Source organism: Canis lupus, chromosome 22 (assembly GCF_048164855.1).
Source record: "Canis lupus baileyi chromosome 22, mCanLup2.hap1, whole genome shotgun sequence".
In the NCBI taxonomy this organism is placed as follows: domain Eukaryota; kingdom Metazoa; phylum Chordata; class Mammalia; order Carnivora; family Canidae; genus Canis; species Canis lupus.
Genome location: NC_132859.1, coordinates 52,075,400 through 52,094,785, shown reverse-complemented (window position 1 = coordinate 52,094,785; position 19,386 = coordinate 52,075,400). Strand labels below are relative to the sequence as shown.

Genomic DNA, 19,386 nt, shown 5'->3' with positions numbered 1-19,386 from the left:
TTTTAGGGTATAGATCCTTTTCCTCTTTGATTAGGTTTATTCCTAGGTATCTTATACTTTTGGATGTAATTGTAAATGGGATTCACTCCTTAATTTCTCTTTCTTCAGTCTCATTGTCAGTGTATAGAAATGCCACTGATTTCTGGGCATTGATTTTGTATCCTGCCACACTGCCGAATTGCTGTATGAGTTCTAGCAATCTTGGGGTCGAGTCTTTTGGGTTTTCCATGTACAGTATCATATCATCTGCAAAGAGGGAGAGTTTGACATCTTCTTGGTCAATTTGAATGCCTTTTATTTCCTTTTGTTGTCTGATTGCTGAGGCTAGGACTTCTAGGACTATGTTGAATAGCAGTGGTGAGAGTGGACATCCCTGTCTTGTTCCTGATCTTAGGGGAAAGTGTTTCCCATTGAGAATGATATTTGCTGTGGGCTTTTTATAGATGGCTTTTAAGATGCTGAGGAATGTTCCCTCTAGCCCTACACTCTGAAGAGTTTGATGAGGAATGGATGCTGTATTGTGTCAAATGCTTTCTCTGCATCTATTGAGAGGATCATAATGTTCTTGTTTTTTCTCTTATTCCTATGATCTATTACATTGATTGCTTTATGAGTGTTGGAACAACCTTGCATCCTGGTGAGAAATCCCACTTGGTCATCGTGAATAATCTTCTTAATATACTGTTGGATCCTATTGGCTAGTATCTTGTTGGGAATTTTGGCATCCATGTTCATCAGGGATATTGGTCTGTAATTCTCCTTTTTGGTGGGGTCTTTGTCTGGTTTTGGAATTAAGGTGATGCTGGCCTCATAAAACGAGTTTGGAAATATTCCGTCCCTTTCTATCTTCTGTAACTGCTGTAGTAGAATAGGTATTGTTTTTCTATAAACGTTAATAGAATTCCCCTGGGAAGCCATCTGTCCCTGTACTTTTGTGTCTTGAGAGGTTTGTGATGACTGCTTCCATTTCCTCCCTGATTATCAGCCTTTTTAGGTTTTCTATTTCTTCTTGTTACAGTTTTGGTAGTTTGTCGTTTCCAGAAATGTGTCTATTTCTTCTAGGTTTCCTATATTATGGCATACAGCTGCTCATAATAAGTTTTTGAAATCGTTTGTTTTTATTTGGTTTTGGTGTATTTCCTTGGTGTTGGTAGTGATCTCTCCTTTCTCATTCATAATTTTATTATTTTGAATTTTTTCTCTTTTCTTGTTAATAAGGCTGGCTAATGGTTTATCTATCTTATTAATGCTTTCAAAGAACCAACTCCTGGTTTTGTTAATCTGTTCCACAGTTCTTCTGGTCTCTATTTCATTGAGTTCTGCCCGAATGTTTAACACTGTTTTTCTGCTGGGTGTAGGTTTTATTTGCTGTTCTCTCTCCAGTTCCTTCAGGTGCAAGGTTAGTTTGTGTATTTGAATTTTTTTCCAATTTTTTGAGGGATGCTTGTATTGTGATGTATTTCCCTCTTAAGATCCTTTTGCTGTATCCCAAAGATTCTGAACTGTTGTATCTTCATTTTCATTAGTTTCCATGAATCTTTTTAATTCTTCTCTAATTTCCTGGTTGATTCATTCATCTTTTAACACGATGCTATTTAACCTCCACCTGTTTGAGTTTCTTTCAAATTTCTTCTTGTGATTGAGTTCTAGTTTCAAAGCATTATGGTCTGAAAATGTGCAGGGTATAATCCTAATCTTTTGGGATTGGTTGAGTCCTTATTGTGACCCAGTATATGGTCTCTTCTGAATGAGGTTCCATGTGCACTTGAGAAGAATGTGTATTCAGTTGCATTCAGATTCACAGTTCTGTATATATATATTGGTGAAATCCATGTGGTCCAGTGTATCATCTAAAGCCCTTGTTTCTTTAGTGATGTTGTGCTTAGAAAATCTGTCATTTACAGAAAGTGCCATGTAGAAGTCTCTTACCATTAGTGTGTTATTATCTAAGGATCTCTTTACTTTGTTTATTAATTGATTGAGATGATTGGCAGCTCCCACTTTAGGGGCATAAATATTCACGATTATTAGGTCTTCTTGGATAGACCCTTTAAGTATGATACAGTGTCCCTCTTCATGTCTTACTACAGTCTTCGTGATAAACTTTAATATATCTGATATGAAGATTGCTACCTCTGCTTTCTTTTGAGGACCATTTGAACGGTAAATGGTTCTCTAACCTTTCATTCTCAGGCTGGAGGTGTCCTTAGGTCTAAAATGAGTCTCTTCTTAGATGGCCATATAGATAGGTCTTGCTTTTTTATCCAGTCTGAAGCCCTGCATCTTTTGATGGGATCGTTTGGCCCATTCACATCAGAGTAACTATTGAAAGATATTAATTTAGTGTCTTCATAATACCTATTAAGTCCGTTTTTTGTGGATTACTTCTTTGGGCTTCCTGTTTCTCTTACAGTGTACCCCTTAATATTTCTTGCAGAGCTGGTTTGGTGGTCACATATTCTATTAGTTTCTGTCTATCTTGAAAGCTCTTTCTCTCTCCTTCTGAATGAGAGCCTTGCTAGATATGGTATTCTTGGCTGCATGTTCTTCTTATTTAGTACCCTGAGTATATCCTGCTAGCTCTTTCTTGCCTTCCAGGTCTCTGTGGAGAGGTCTGCTGTTAATCTACTATTTCTCCCTATATAAGTTAGGGATGTCTTGTCTCTTGGTGCTTTAAGGATTTTCTCTTCATCTTTGGAATTTACAAGTTTCACTATTAAATGTTGAGGTGTTGAACGTTTTTTATTGATTTTTTTGGGGGGTTCTCTATCTCTTGGATCTGAATGCCTGTTTCCCTCCCCAAATTATGGAAGTTCTTAGCTATGATTTGTTCAAATATGTTTTCTGGCCCTCTTTCCTCTCAGTGCTCTCTGGAACCCCAATTATACATAGATTTTTTTTTCCTTCTGAGGCTATCATTTATTTCCCTTAACCTTTCCTGGTGACAAACAATTGACAAAGAGACAAACAATTAAAGTTTGTCTCTTTTTTCCTCAGCTTCCTTCCTTGCCATCAACTTGTCTTCTATGTCACTCACTCTTTCTTCCACCTCATTAATCCTAGTTGTTATGACCTCTAGTTTGGATTGCATCTCATTTAATTGATTTTTAATTTCGGCCTGATTAGATCTGAATTCTGCAGTCATGAAGTCTCTTGTATCCTTTATGCTTTTTTCCAGAGCCACCAAGTAGCTTTATAATTGTGCTTCTGAATTGGCTTTCTCACATCAGATTGTAATCCAAATTATAGAATCCAAATTCTGTAAGTCTGTGGCAGAGAGTACTGTTTCTGATTCTTTCTTTTGTGCTGACTTCTTCCTTCTAGTCATTTTGCTCAGTGCAGAGTGGCTGTATGAGTGGGCTGCATCAAGAATATCAACCACAACCTAAGTACATTTCACCCTAGATGTTTCTGATGATGCCAGAGACCAGATATTGAAAACAAAGATCAGAATGAAGTAAAACAAACGACCACTAAAGTGAAAAATAATTTTTAAAAAATAGTAAAAAATAAAAGGCCAAAAATCCCAAAGAAGAAGGAAAAAAGAAAAATAAAAAAGAAGAAAATACCCCTCTCCAAAAAAAAAAGCAAAAGTAAAGAGGAAAAAAGGGTGGGGCCTGGAAGATGGTGGTGGTGATGAAATTGTAGTGGAGGGAGAATTTAGTCTACCTGAGGGGTCCTAGAGGGTGATCCTCTTGGTTCTGAATATATTAAGTTCTGTATGTTAGAAGATGCTGAGTCCCAAATTTATATAAAGGAGAAATACTTGTAGAAAGCCCCAACATTGACCCCCAAATCATAAATGAGATTTAAAAAAGGGGTAGAGTGGGAATGAAGAGAGAATATAATCTCACAGAATGAACCAGCACAGTATTCCACTTGGTTCTGGGTGCATGCTAGTCATGTTTTAGAAGGCATTTACTTATGCCATTGTAGAACCAAATGAGGCAGGGAAAACAAAAAACACAAAACAAAACAAAACAAACACATCTTGCATATCTCCCAAAGTTAAGTTGAGTATGTTAACGAAACCTAGAAGTGGAAAATATATCTAAGACCTGTAATTTCAGAAATATAAAAGTCAAAAAGGAAGAATCTTAAAAATGAACAGCTGGTTAAATATTATAGGTAAGATGGGAAAAGAGAAAAAAATTGGAAATTTATAATCTGATAAAAAAAGGAGTGATACTGGAAAAAGGGGGGTAAAGGAGGGGTACCTTCTGGTTCTATATACTGTAAATCCCTCAACTTCCCCTGGAGCTTTCCAGTGTTGCTTGGTCAAGAACTTTCTCGTCCCCTGTTCTTCCAGCTGGTCTTCTGGAGGAGGGGCCTGCTGTTCTGACTCTCAGTTGTGTGTACCTGGGGAGATGCCCGGCCCCCTGATGCTGAGTTCAATGGGAGCTGTTTACCCCATAAGGCCTCTGTTCCCTGGCAGCCCCGCCTCTCCCACGCATATGGTGACACCAGAAGGAACAACACTGGTGGCTGCCAGGTCTCCATCCCTGGAGTCAGCTCCCCCAGTAACTACTGCAGTCTCCTGGTTCACACTGGCCTAGATGCTCCCACGGCAGGGGTGCTGACCTGCACAGCCTGGGGGTGACTGCACAGTCCTCACTGTCATGTGCCCTCCCTTCCTCCACCAGTCACAGGTGCACAGGATCATGGGCTGTGTCCACTCGGCGCCCTGGGATCCGGGGCCTTTAATGCTGGAATTGGCTCCCAGAGTCAGGGCTCCCAAAGGCAGCAGGGTCCAGAACCCTCTGCCTGGAGCCCCCGCCTGACCAATCGGCTTCTTCTAACACCCCACCAGGGCCCACTCCAGCCCTTTACTGAGATCCGCCAGTGGTGTGCAGTGCTCTTTCTCCTGGGCACACTTTCTCTATTAGTGAACCCGGGAGACTGGAGGCTTCACTGCCCCTCCTGCGGTTCTGCCTGATTTCCCTGCTGAGCACTCTTCCATCAGGGAAGAATCCATGGGGGATTTTTAAAATTCCCACTTCTCTGGGGCTGGGCTTTCCTGTCCCCCAGGCTCTTGCCCACCTGGCCTTAGTCCAGTTCCTCTTGGTGCCCCTCTCCCACTTGATTCTTTTTTATTTTATTTTTTTGTCCTTCTTACCTTGTTAGAAGTGAAAACCCTTCTCTCTGTAGTGTTCCAGCTGTTCTCTCTTTAAATCTCAGGTCAGATTCGTAGGTGTGGGTGGATTGAGCCCAGATACTTCTGAAGAACAAATTAAAGAATATTTTGGAGCCTTTGGAGAGATTGAAAATATTGAACTTCCCATGGATACAAAAACAAACGAAAGAAGATGATTTTGTTTTATTACCTATACAGATGAAGAGCCAGTAAAGAAATTGTTAGAAAGCAGATATCATCAAATTGGTTCTGGGAAGTGTGAAATCAAAGTTGCACAACCCAAAGAGGTACATAGGCAGCAATAGCAACAACAAAAAGGAGGAAGAGGTGCTGCAGCTGGTGGACGAGGTGGTACTAGGGGTCGTGGATGAGGTCAGGGCCAAAACTGGAACCAAGGATAACTATTATGATCAAGGATATGGAAATTACAATAGTGCCTATGGTGGTGATCAAAACTATAGTGGCTATGGCGGCTGTGATTATACTGGGTATAACTATGGGAACTATGGATATGGACAGGGATATGCAGACTACAGTGGCCAACAGAGCACTTACGGCGTCTAGAGGGGGTGGCAATCACCAAAACAATTATCAGCCATACGAAAGAAGGACATTGGAGAAAACAGGAGAAGATTGCTTAAAGTTAACCCATCTTGCAGGACGACATTGAAGATTGGTCTTCTGTTGATCTAAGATGATTATTTTGTAAAAGACTTTCTAGTGTACAAGACTAGTGTCCGTGTCCAACTGTATATAGCCGCCAATTAGTTTCCTTTGTTTTTACTTTGTCTTTTGCTATCTGTGTTACGACTCGATGTGGATTGTGTTTATACAAATTTTATTTGTATGATTTCATGTTAAACCTCAAATAAATGCTTCCTTATGTGATTGTTAAAAAAAAAAAAAAAAAAAAGCAGCCCAGGTGGGGCTGATAATCAGCTACGTGCCATAGCCCTGAGGCCTCTGTGCGGGACCCCCAGGCTGGGCAGTCCTCTGGGGAAGTCTCTGCACCCAAAGGCAACACAGCAGTACAGTGGAAGACCCTAGGATGGGGCCTGGCCCTGAATGACTTTCCCAAACAGGCACCACCTATTTGATGAAAACTGCTGGTTCTGCTTTTTGCTCCATGGACACAGTCAGATGCCAACAGACCTTTCTGAGAAGAAGCTCCTTTCCATTTCCTTTTTGCCCAGGTGAGTTGGTAGGGCCAGGTGAGGTGAGGACCTCTACTCCTGCGCCATCTGGCCCCACCCGTGGACATATGTTTTCATTTCCTTTCTGTAATTACCAAGGAGTAGAAGGACCGAGTCTCATGGTAGTTATAAATTTAATTCTATAAGAAATAGTTCATTTCTTTCCCAAAGAGGCTGTACCATTTTGTATTCTCACTGGCAATGCAGGAGAATCCCATTCTTGCCAACTTTTAATGTGGACTGTCTTTTCATTTTTTTCCCTTCCAGTGAGTGTGTAGTCAATTCTCATATCTCTTCTAGTTTTTTTTTTTTAAATACTACATCTTAGATTTAGTTAAGGAAAGGTGGTGAAAGGAGAACTATAAAACTGAAAGCCTTGCCCTTCTCTATGAGAATCTAAAATCTGAGTAGCAAACCTTGATAGATTCCTAGGGAAGTCCCCACAAGAAAAAGGGATGCCCCCTGAACAGCAGTACAAAATACAATATGCCAACATGATATTTAGTTCTAAAACAACAGTATTAAGAAAGGCTTCAGAGCAAAGATGGCATTAGTGCTGGTCCTCTAGGAGAGAAATTTCTCAGAAGGCAGTGCAGGGCACAGAGTGGGAGGTGCAAGGAAGGGAGTAGGAGGAGTGTGAACCATGGCAGGACAGGGGCAGAAGGCATGAGGGACATTCTGTGTTAAGAGAACAGTAGGAATAAAGGAGCTGATGTTGTCTGGAGCACAGAGGGTGTCCTTGAGTGATTGGAATATAGCCTACTGACATTTTCCATAGTCAATCTGGTGAATTTTAACACTTCTGAAGTTATAAACAAAGGCCTTTTTGGAACCCTCCTGCACTGTTGGTGGGAATGTGAACTGGTGCAGCCACTCTGGAAAACTGTGTGGAGGTTCCTCAAAGAGTTAAAAAAAGACCTGCCCTATGACCCAGCAATTGCACTGTTGGGGATTTACCCCAAAGATACAGATGCAGTGAAACGCTGGGACACCTGCACCCCGATGTTTCTAGCAGCAATGTCCACAATAGCCAAACTGTGGAAGGAGCCTCGGTGTCCCTCGAAAGATGAATGGATAAAGAAGATGTGGTCTATGTATACAATGGAATATTCCTCAGCCATTAGAAATGACAAATACCCACCATTTGCTTCAACGTGGATGGAACTGGAGGGTATTATGCTGAGTGAAGTAAGTCAATCGGAGAAGGACAAACATTATATGTTGTCATTCATTTGAGGAATATAAATAATAGTGAAAGGGAATAGAAGGGAAGGGAGAAGAAATGGGTAGGAAATATCAGAAAGGGAGACAGAACATGAAGACTCCTAACTCTGGGAAACGAACTAGGGGTGGTGGAAGGGGAGGAGGGTGGGGGGTGGGGTGAATGGGTGATGGGCACTGAGGGGGTCAGTTGGCGGGATGAGCACTGAGTGTTATTCTGTATGTTGGCAAATTGAACACCAATAAAAAATAAATTTATTATTTAAAAAAAACAAAAAACAAAGGCCTTTGTAACACTGTCATGCATTAAAAAGTAACTTCCAGTGGAAGTGCCTGGCACACAATAAGCACTTAATAAGTATATGTTGAATAAATGAACAAGTAAATTAATGAGTGAGCTGCCTGAATGTAGAAAAACATAAATGGGTGATTTTGAAACTGCAGATACAAAGCTCAGAGAATTTAAAAGGAGAGAAATAATTTCTAGCTAGAAAATTGAGATAGCTTCATGAGAATGGATCATTTTAGGTCTAGTTTTAAGCATGAGAAGTTTTTAAATATGCTAATATTGGAAAGAAAGAAAAACATTTCAAGAAAGTAGCATAAACATAGCTTCACAGAGAGAAATAGAGAATTTTTTGCTGTAGTTGAGGGAAAGTTTTTATTTTTAATGCTTTCCCTATTTATATACCAACAGCCATATGCAAAGAACTCTTCTGTGTGTCTTAACTGATAAAGCATGTATGTTTTTAATTAAAAGACATTTAATCAATGCCTGCTATGGCCTGAACTGGCAATGTAATAGTTGCCAGGGTGTGGTCTGAGGAAGGCAGAGGGGGAAGGAAATGAAGGTTTAACCAGGGACTTCCAGACTTAAGTTCACTCAAAGCCTTCCTTTCAGGAGTGGTGGAAGGTAACTGGTGGAGAAGCCAGATCTATGCAGCAGGTTGGCTGAAGTGCCATTGGAGGAATGGAAGCTGAGAGCCCAGGACATTAGGACTTTTAGCAAAGACAAAAATCTATGGGCAATAGCCAATACCCCACTAAGCATAGTCTATTCCCCTTGGAGCTGAGGCAGAACTAGAAGTGAATTAGCTGCAAAGGCCAGAAGGATGATACCAGGAAAGAAACAGGCCGATCTGGGAGTACATCAAGAGGAAGCTGGAACAAGTCCTGACCACAGTGTTAGAAGATGCAAATTATGAGTGTAATGAAGGACAGTGGGTATAGGCATAATTTGTTTTATTGCATTTCGCTTCAGAGATACGGTGCTTTTTTGCAAGTTGAAGGTCTGTGTCAACCCTGCATCAAGCAAGTTCATTGGCACCATTTTACCAACAGCATTTACTCTCTTTATGCCTCTGTGTCACATTCTGGTAATTCTCACAGTATTTTAAACTTTAAAGCTTATTATTATATTTGTAACTATGATCTGTGATCAGTGATTACAACTCACTGAAAACTCAGATGATGGTTAGCAGTTTTAGCAATAAGGTATTTTTTAATTAATGTATTTTTAAAGTATTTTTAGACATAATGCTATTTATTGCACTTTTAATGGACTACACAATAGTGAAACATAACTTTTATATGCACTGAAAAATCAAACACTTCATCTGACTCTCTCTGTTGCAATATTTACTTTATTACAGTAGTCTGGTACTAAGCCCACAGTATCTCTAGCGTGTGCTTGCATATACTTTCCCTCTGTATTTTGTCAGTGTTTCCATTTTATGGGACTGCATCACAATCCACTATAGAATTTAATGGATTAACACAGCAACAATGTGTTGTTCCTCATAATTCATTGGGTCAGGAACTCAGGCAGGGTTTGCCTTGGCAGTTCTCCTATCTTTATGGCACAAGGTCAGACCATTCACTTGGCTGTCTTCAGTAGCTGCCTGGGCTAAAAGGTCCAAGAAGACTCCACTCAGGTGCCTGTCACCTTCCTGCCTTTATGGGCCTGTCTCTTTCCCCAAAGTGTCACATCACTTAGAAATCTAGTCAAAGTGTCCTTGGAGCACAGTCATTGGTTTCTGGAAAGTGGTTGCTGCCAGGGTTCTCAGGGCGATGTCAGAGCAGGCAGGTGTCTTTTCCATGAGATTCTGTTGATTAAGGCAAGTCACAAGGCCAGCCTCCATTGGTAGTGGGATTGGGGGGAGGGGAAGGACCTCCTTGTTGACAGAAACAACTAAGGGGATTGACAGAGGCCATCTTTGAGTTTCATATGTGACCAAAATCATGAGAATTCCCTGGTGGGACTCTCAGTTTGCCTGACTTAACAGCCAACTCCCAGAGCAGTGGTGCTTGTCTAAGAGAGGAGGCCTGTGAGAGATTTGGGCCTAGGTTCCAGCTCCTTCACACCCAGATCAATGCACTTCCAGCTTGTGTTTGTTTATTTCCTTGATGCAAGCTGCCCAATTACAAGAGGCACTCTGGGGAGAGGTATGGAAAGGCCATGACTTTGCTTCATAAGCATTTGTCTTTTGGTTTATTTTTCTTCTTTCTTTTTCTGTCTTTTTTTCTCTCTCTCTTTCTTTTTTTCTTTCTTTCTTTCTTTCTTCCTTCCTTTCTTTCTTTCTTTCTTTCTTTCTTTCTTTCTTTCTTTCTTTCTTTCTTTCTTCTTTCTTTCTTTCTTTCTTTCTTTCTTCTTTCTTTTTCTTCGTTTTTTTCTAAATATACAAATTAAACAACTCAACAAAGAGACGAGACCCTTCCTGTATACTATCCCTCTCCTCTTAAAGTAATTCTGATGTCTATCCATATAGCTTGATGCTTATGAACTTAATATAAATTGAGCAATTTAATGCATAGTTCTTTAGAGGTTTTCCCACTCAAACATTATGTCTCTCATGTTAATCCAGTTGATGCATTGGACAGTGATTTATTCCATTGTTGTACAGAATTTTACTGTAGGCATATACCGTGGCCTCTTAGAGCTGAAGCCCTGCATCTCTCATGGCTTATACCCAACTGTGACCATAGAAGACCATCTGGAGAGTCTGTCTGGAGGCTGCTCTCAGAGGGCCCTTGTCACCTAAGTTCTGACAAAAGTCCAGCAGAAATCTCTCTGGAAAACACTCCATCCATGATCCTCTTTCTTTGTGTGACAAGTTCATGACCTCCTCTTCTATAAAGGGGCTCTAAGGTGGTTAACAGTCCTCCCAGGAACCTCATCTGATTCTCCACAGATCCCTTTCCTTCAGCAGATGCTCACTTATCAACTGGTCCCCACACGCTTTGCCACTAAGGACCCTGGCAGCCAGACTTCTAGAAGTCAGAGGACTTTCTCCGGCAGCCAATCATCTATGAAAAAAAAAAAAAAACAGCAAGCAAAAACTGTGGGAGAATTAGTACCTTCCCCTCAGTAGGCTTTCTCCAATGACTGATGGATTTGGTGGATAGATGCCTCAGCTCCTATGCCCTTCAAAGAAAATAACTCTGAGATGTAAGTTCCACACTGCTTCCTAATTTTTCAAAGAGGAATTAAGCTCCAGTGGCCCACACCTATACCTTTCTGAATAATGCACCTTTATTGGTTGGCTTCTCATCCTTGTCTCTCTTTCCTTATCCCTACATGGACTTCTTGGGATCCCCTGCCAAGTGATATGTTTGCAACCAAATCCTCACTTCCAGATTTACTTCAGAGGAAGACAGTCTTGGACACCTATAGACACAGCATGTCAAATGTAGAATGTGCGCAAAAATAATGAGACAGGAAAGCTACTTTCTTTGTCTGATCTACCTCCTTCTTACGTGTAACAAAAAAGAAAAAAAAACTTAGTAGAACTCTGATAATAAACCATGGTGTATGCGTATATACACAAGTTTTGAAAGACATTATTTTTCCACAAGTGCCAGGCACACCTGTCAGGGTTCTGTTCAATTTTGATAAGCGAAGCTCTCAGATTTTCTAATGTAGGGCATGCTTTAACTTGACTGATTTTGGTTGCCCAGAGATTATCTTGATGATATGCTGACTGGTCTTTCTATTTCTTGTTTTAAAAAATATTTTATTTATTTATTCTGCATATTTTGCACAGAATAAATATTCTGTGAATATTTATTTATTCACAAGAGACACACAGAGAGAGAGAGTGGCAGAGACACAGGCAGAGGCAGAAGCAGGCTCCATGCAGGGAGCCCGACGTGGTACTTGATCCCCAGTCTCCAGGATCATGCCCCGGGCTGAAGATGGCGCTAAACCACTGAGCCATCTGGGCTGCCAGGTCTTTCTATTTCTGAAGGAACTTACTTCACTGCTCTTTTTCGTAAAATACTGAGAGCTCTCTACTTCTTAACATATTTCTACTTTGGTTTTCAAAATGTACCTGAACAATAATTTATGCAATGGCTTCAGCTGAGCTGTAATCTTAACTGTTGTTTCCAGGTGTGTGTGGCATACAGAGCATAAACATTTCTTTTCATTCTTATGCTTTCTTATGTTCAAGATAGATGTACATACTTATACTTACAGAATGGGAAAAAATAATAGTCCCTCTAGTTAAAAAAATAACTTTGAAAAACGGAAAGCTTCTGGAAGTTAATGTAGGAGAATATTTTGATTATTTGAGTGACAGAAGGATTTCTTTTTTTTACGTTGTTCATTGCCTTTTATTTTTAATTTATTATTATTATTTTTGTATATATTTTTTATTTGAGTTTGATTTGCCAACATATAGCATAACACCCAGTGCTTATCCCATTAAGTGCCCCCCTCAGTGCCCATCACCCAGTCACCCCATCCCCCTACCAACCTCTCTTTCCACCACCTCTTGTTCGTTTCCCAGAGTTAGGTATCTCTCATGTTCTGTCACCCTTACTGATATTTCCCACTCTTTTTCTCTCCTTTCCCCTTTATTCCCTTTCACTATTTTTTATATTCCCCAAGTGAATGAGACCATATAATGTTTGTCCTTCTCCAATTGACTTACTTCACTCAGCATAAACCCTCCAGTTCCATCCACGTTGAAACAAATGGTGGGTATTTTTCATTTCTAATGGCTGAGTAATATTACATTGTATACATAGACCACATCTTCTTTATCCATTCATCTTTCAATGGACACCAAGGCTCCTTCCACATTTTGGCTATTGTGGACATTGCTGCTATAAACATTGGGGTGCAGGTGTCCTGCCATGTCATTGCATCTGTATCTTTGGGGTAAATCCCCAGTAGTGCCATTGCTGGGCCATAGGGCAGATAGACCAATGGAACAGAATAGAGAATCCAGAAATGGGCCCTCAACTCTATGGTCAACTAATATTCGACAAAGCAGGAAAGACTATCCACTGGACAAAGGACAGTCTCTTCAATAAATGGTGCTGGGAAAATTGGACAGCCACGTGCAGAAGAATGAAACTACACCATTCTCTTACACCAGACACAAAGATAAACTCAAAATGGATGAAAGATCTAAATGTGAGGCAAGATTCCATCAAAATCCTAGAGGAGAACACAGGCAACACCCTTTTTGAACTTGGTCACAGCAACTTCTTGCAAGATACATTTATAAAGGCAAGGAAAACAAAAGCAAGAATGAACTATTGGGACTTAATCAAAATAAAAAGCTTCTGAACAGCAAAAGAAACTGTCAACAAAACTAAAAGACAACCTACAGAATGGGAAAGGATATTTGCAAATGACAAATGACATATCAGATAAAGAGCTATGTATCCAAGATCTATGAAGAACATATGACATATGACAAATGACATATCAGATAAAGAGCTAGTATCCAAGATCTATGAAGAACTTATTAAACTCAACAGTAAAGAAACAATCCAATCATGAAATGGGCAAAAGACATGAACAGACATTTCACCAAAGAAGACCTACACATGGCCAAAAGCACATGAGAAAATGCTCCATATCACTGGCCTTCAGGGAAATACAAATCAAAACCACAATGAGATACCACCTCACACCAGTGAGAATAGTAAAAATTAACAAGACAGGAAACAACAAATGTTGGAGAGGATGTGGAGAAAGGGGAACCCTCTTGCACTGTTAGTGGGAATGTGAACTGGTATAGCCACTCTGGAAAACTGTGTGGAGGTTCCTCAAAGAGTAAAAAATAGACAGAAGCATGGCTTAAACATGACCAAAACCCTTACCAGCTATAAAAGAAAAGATTATTAAATTAGACTGTTACTTTAGCAGTCTCTTTATCAAAACACCATAAAATGGGTGAAAAGCAAACTGCAGAGTAGAAGAATGAGCCCAACAAAGTAAACTACAAACTTTTATTTACAAGTTTGTCTTAATTTATTAAGACAGGCAACCCCTGAAAAAGTGAATGAAAGACTTGAGCAAACACTTGATAAAAGAAATTATCCAGAGTGCTTATAATTTTAAAAAGATGCTTAACAGAATAGTATTCAGGAAAATGCAGACCAAAAGCAAAATGAAATGTCATTAGACATATACCAGAATGGCCAGAAAAAAACACAGCTAAAGTCTGGGTCACACCATGTGTTTGTGAGACTGTGCAGAACAAAAAATCACATTGCTTGTGAATGCAAATTGGTCAACATTTTGGAAAAATGGTATACAGTACTTATTAAATCTAAACTTATGTATATCTCATAACACAGTGTTATTTTTAGGTCTTCATGACTTCTACAAGAATGTTTATAGTAGTACTATTAATAAGAAGAAATTGAGAAAAACTTATACATGAACAGTTATACATCAATAGTAGAATGAATTAAAAAGTAGGTTTATTTGTACAGTGGAACACTGACACTGAAGATAGAAAGAATATACTAGTGCTATATGCAACAACCAGATCAACTTCAGAGATATAATGAAGCCAGATTCAAAAGAATACACATCAGGAGTGCCTGGGTGGCTCAGTGAGTTAAGTGTCTGACTCCTGGTTCAGCTGAGGTCATGACCCTAAGGTCACTAGATTGAGCTCCATATCATGCTCTGTTCTCAGTGGAAAGCCCATTTGAGATTCTTTCCCCCTCTCTCTCCGACCCTCCCCCTGCTCACCCTCTCTCTAAAATAAATAAATAAAATCTTAAAAAAAAAAAGAATACACATCAAATGATCCCATTTTTACAAAGTTTACAAATACTAGTCTACAGTCAGGAAGTCAGCATATTGATTTTCTTTGTGGAGGAAGGCGTTGTAGAGTGGATGGATAGAAGTTTCCTTGTTTGTTTTCATCTAGAAATTTTGCAAACCAAGAAGGAAACTGAATCAGGAACGGAAGGCAAAAGGAATAATCAAAAAAGACAAACACTTAAGAAGCAGCTGCTCCAGGCTACAATGATGAGATTATCAAATAAAAACAGCATAGCAAGATTTCTGACTCAATGTCAATACTCAGAGAATGCCTGAAGTCCCAGATTGATTCAAGCATAAAACATAACCTGTAAGGTTATAATGAGAGAAAACCCACCCCATGCTGTATCTCTCTAGTCCCTCCCTGTGCCACCTTCCTGTTAGACATCCTTATAACAAACATTACTCTCTGCAGGTGGATGATTCTTGTATTTGTTTGTTTGTCTCCTACCCTCTAGAATATAAACTTCCTGAAAACAGGGATTGTGCCTTTGTTTATGGGGTCATTGGAAGAACAGACGTTCTTAATTTTACTGCAGTCTAACGCAACAATGATTTTTCTATGGGTTGCTTTTTAAAAATTTCCATTAGTTAACATACAGTGTAATATTAGTTTCAGGTATACAATATACTGATTCAACATTTCCATACATTCACCTGGTGTGTGCTTATCACAAGTGCACTCCTTAATCCCCATCACCCACTTAACCCATTCCTCATCCCTTTCACCTCTGGTAACCATCAGTTTGTGCTCTGTAGTTAAGAGTCTGTTTCTTGGTTTTTCTTATGGTTTGCTCTTTTTGTTTCTTCTTTACAAAATTTTTTACTATCCAATGATAGCAAATATATTCTACTGTACAGTCTTGAAACATTTCAAATTTTAGCTTTTGTGCTAAGTCTTCAGTTCATCACCTTGGCTAAGATGTATACTTTTGTACTTGCTAACAAGCCATGACACAAATACATTTTAATTGCACTGCCCTACTGAAACATATTGAAAACCTGATTGTGACACAGAGATAGAAAGCTTAGCCATATCCTTCCAATAAAAAGGCCTTTCTGAAGCTGGATAAGGCTTTAATGAATCAGAACCATCTGGGAAGTATGAAGTAGTTCTTCCATAGATTCCATAAAGGAGATTACTACTCAGACTTCCCTGGGAGACATGTGGATCAGAGAGAGCTGACCAGATGCTGAATAATGACACATGAGGCTTGTCCTGGGCATCACAAGGGCTCTGAGGCTCACACCAGACTCCAGAAGTGTGAAAACACCTGTATAAGGGAAAAAATGCTCTATTGACTATTTTCCATAACAAGCAAATGTATTCAATGGTTAACAAAACTGCTCTATTTTTGGTATATTAAAAACATTCCTGGGAATTAGCTCTTGACAGAAAGGAACCTTAAAAAAATAAAAAGAGCACAGTGCCTCTGGTGCACTTTAAAGGGCTGAGTCAACTTGTGAAATGGAAAAATGATAGAACATAGCCATGGTTTCCTCACTGTTCCTGTAGGGACCAAGGGCAGACCTCCCACTTTGGCATGCAGTTGGTGCTGAGCTAAAAGCAATCAAGGCCCAAAGACTCAGGAAGAAACTGCAACCTCACCCCCACTACTATGCAAAAGAATTTATGTAGAAGACTTGCGCTAAGAAGAGAGCTAGTGCCACAGACAGCTATATTATACTGTGAACCAGGCATGTTGACAGAGGAAACTAGCAAGGCCTCTCTGATCAAAGTCCTCTCTTTGTTCTACTGTTTCTGTGCAGCAAACGTGTTTACCAAACATTTACTCTCTTTCATCTTCCTGTGAATTGCAATATTCACCATGACCAAGTAGGATTTATTCCCGGGACTCAAGGCTGGTTCAACACTCGTAAAACAATCAATGTGATTCATCATATTAGCAAGAGAAAAAACAAAAAACATATGATCTTCTGAATAGATGCAGAGAAAGCTTTTGATAAAATACAGCATCCATTCCTGGTCAAAACTCTTCAGAGTGTAGGGATAGAGGGAACATTCCTCAGCATCTTAAAAGCCATCTACAAAAAGCCCACAGCAAATATCATTCTCAATGGGGAAGCACTGGGAGCCTTTCCCCTAAGATCAGGAGCAAGACAGGGATGTCCACTCTCACCACTGCTGTTCAACATAGTACTGGAAGTCCTAGCCTCAGCAATCAGACAACAAAAAGACATTAAAGGCATTCAAATTGGCAAAGAAGAAGTCAAACTCTCCCTCTTTGCAGATGACATGAGACTCTACATAGAAAACCCAAAAGACTCCACCCCAAGATTGCTAGAACTCATACAGCAATTTGGCAGTGTGGCAGGATACAAAATCAATGCCCAGAAGTCAGTGGCATTTCTATACACTAACAATGAGACTGAAGAAAGAGAAATTAAGGAGTCAATCCCATTTACAATTGCACCCAAAAGCATAAGATAAATAAGAGGAATAAACCTAACCAAAGAGGTAAAGAATCTATATCCTAAAAACTACAGAACACTTCTGAAAGAAATCGAGGAAGACACAAAGAGATGGAAAAATATTCCATGCTCATGGATTGGCAGAATTAATATTGGGAAAATGTCAATGTTACCAGGGCAATTTACACGTTTAATGCAATCCCTATCAAAATACCATGGACTTTCTTCAGAGAGTTAGAACAAATTATTTTAAGATTTGTGTGGAATCAGAAAAGACCCCGAATAGCCAGGGGAATTTTAAAAAAGAAAACCATATCTGGGGGCATCACAATGCCAGATTTCAGGTTGTACTACAAAGCTGTGGTCATCAAGACAGTGTGGTACTGGCACAAAAACAGACACATAGATCAATGGAACAGAATAGAGAATCCAGAAGTGGACCCTGAACTTTATGGTCAACTAATATTCGATAAAGGAGGAAAGACTATCCACTAGAAGAAAGTCAGTCTCTTCAACAAATGGTGCTGGGAAAATTGGACATCCACATGCAGAAGAATGAAGCCAGACCACTCTCTTTCACCATACACAAAGATAAACTCAATATTTCTTTGCAAAGTTCCAAACCCCTATTCTCTTCTTAATTCAACATGGCATATATATATCTCATTTTTTTTTACTGTCTTTGGAATTCACATGTCTCTGTGAATTCCCCATGTATACAAATTTAAATTTGATTTTCTTTCCTGTTAATCTATCTCTTATCAATTAGATTTAGTTCAGTAGAAGAATCTTGAAGGGTAAAGTAAAATTTTCTTCTCCCCATATCACAAATTGTCCAAAATTCTACAAAAATGTATACATGGATTGCATTTTATCCATGCCTAAAGTTTCACTGACTTCTTAGGAAGTCTACTGCTACCCAGAGGCCAAGAGCATTGGTTATAAATGAGTAACTAGGAAGATAGTCCAGCTCAAATAAAAACAAATTGGAATATGCACTCTGCTTATACCCATAAGCCAGTATTTGTGAGGAGGCAGTAAAAGCCCCACCTCTGCCCCAACTTCTCCTTCTGCCACATGCTCCCACATATGCTCACAGTGGACCTATGAGAACAATGAACTTGTTAAGTACACTGGAATGTAAAGAACTGTACAAGGAAATTATCTTTTTTTTTTTTTTAATTTTTATTTATTTATGATAGTCACACACACACACAGAGAGAGAGAGAGAGAGAGAGAGGCAGAGACACAGGCAGAGGGAGAAGCAGGCTCCATGCACCGGGAGCCCGACGTGGGATTCGATCCCGGGTCTCCAGGATCGCGCCCTGGGCCAAAGGCAGGCGCTAAACCGCTGCGCCACCCAGGGATCCCCACAAGGAAATTATCTTAACTAATAACTATACACTTCTATATGTAACAAATTGATTCATATACTTATTAAGTAAGGGCCATTTAAAAATTAAAGAAGTAATGTCTATAACTGTGAATGTCTCATACCTACATGGCTGCACTGGAAGCCCTGAATACAACTTATTCACAAACAGGTTCAGAATTTGTTAGCAAAAGCATTAACAACAATGTTGAAGTTCTCTTTTTATTTTTATAGCCCTTTTTAGTTATTGTTGTTATTGTTTTTACATTTATGTTTTTGAGTGAATTTCAAGGTTTCAAAAATACTTTAAAGGTTTTTACATATTGAATTTGTTAAAAAACCAAAATTTAGCTGAGTAAGTTCTAAGGCTCTCATTGGCTTTATTCAATGATTCATGAATCAAGCAGCATCCAATCTAGCAGATAGAAAGGAGCTCTAAGGAACAGCACAATATAAAAGGTTTCAATAGGCAGAAGTGATCAGGAATAAGGAAGTTATGCTGGGCAAAAAAGTAGGTTGGTTTTTGCCTGGTCAGTTTCCTTTAGGGGATGACTGTAGTCTGTCGGGCAGATTACCTTGCTAGTGCTGATCAGGCAGTTCCTGACCAACTGGTTTAAGAGTCCATTTCTGGGAAAGCCAGAGCTATAATTAAATCTTGGTTTGGTGATGAGGAACTGAGCATAAGTGACTCCATTTTAGGCCTAGTGTCTTGTTTCTAATATGTATTTCCTTATGTACTGCTCCTACCACCAAAACCACCAATATTGCTGAGCATTGAGCATGAACTTCTTGTGAATGAGGTACATTCATATCTGTGCATTTTTTGACTACTTACCAGAAAATGGGCTCTAGCCTCGTGTCAGGCTCTGTGCCTGGCCATCCAGACTAATGCTCTGGCAGAGAACCTTTCCAGTCATCATGGGGAGGCTCTGGTCTTTCTCTTACCACCTCTTGGATT

The 19,386-nt window shown here is 39.6% G+C and overlaps 1 pseudogene; it reads left to right on the top strand.

Annotated features, from left to right (window-relative positions):
* Positions 1–4,367: 4,367 nt before the first annotated feature.
* On the top strand, positions 4,368–6,022 carry LOC140614400 (heterogeneous nuclear ribonucleoprotein D-like pseudogene; annotated as a pseudogene).
* Positions 6,023–19,386: the final 13,364 nt, after the last annotated feature.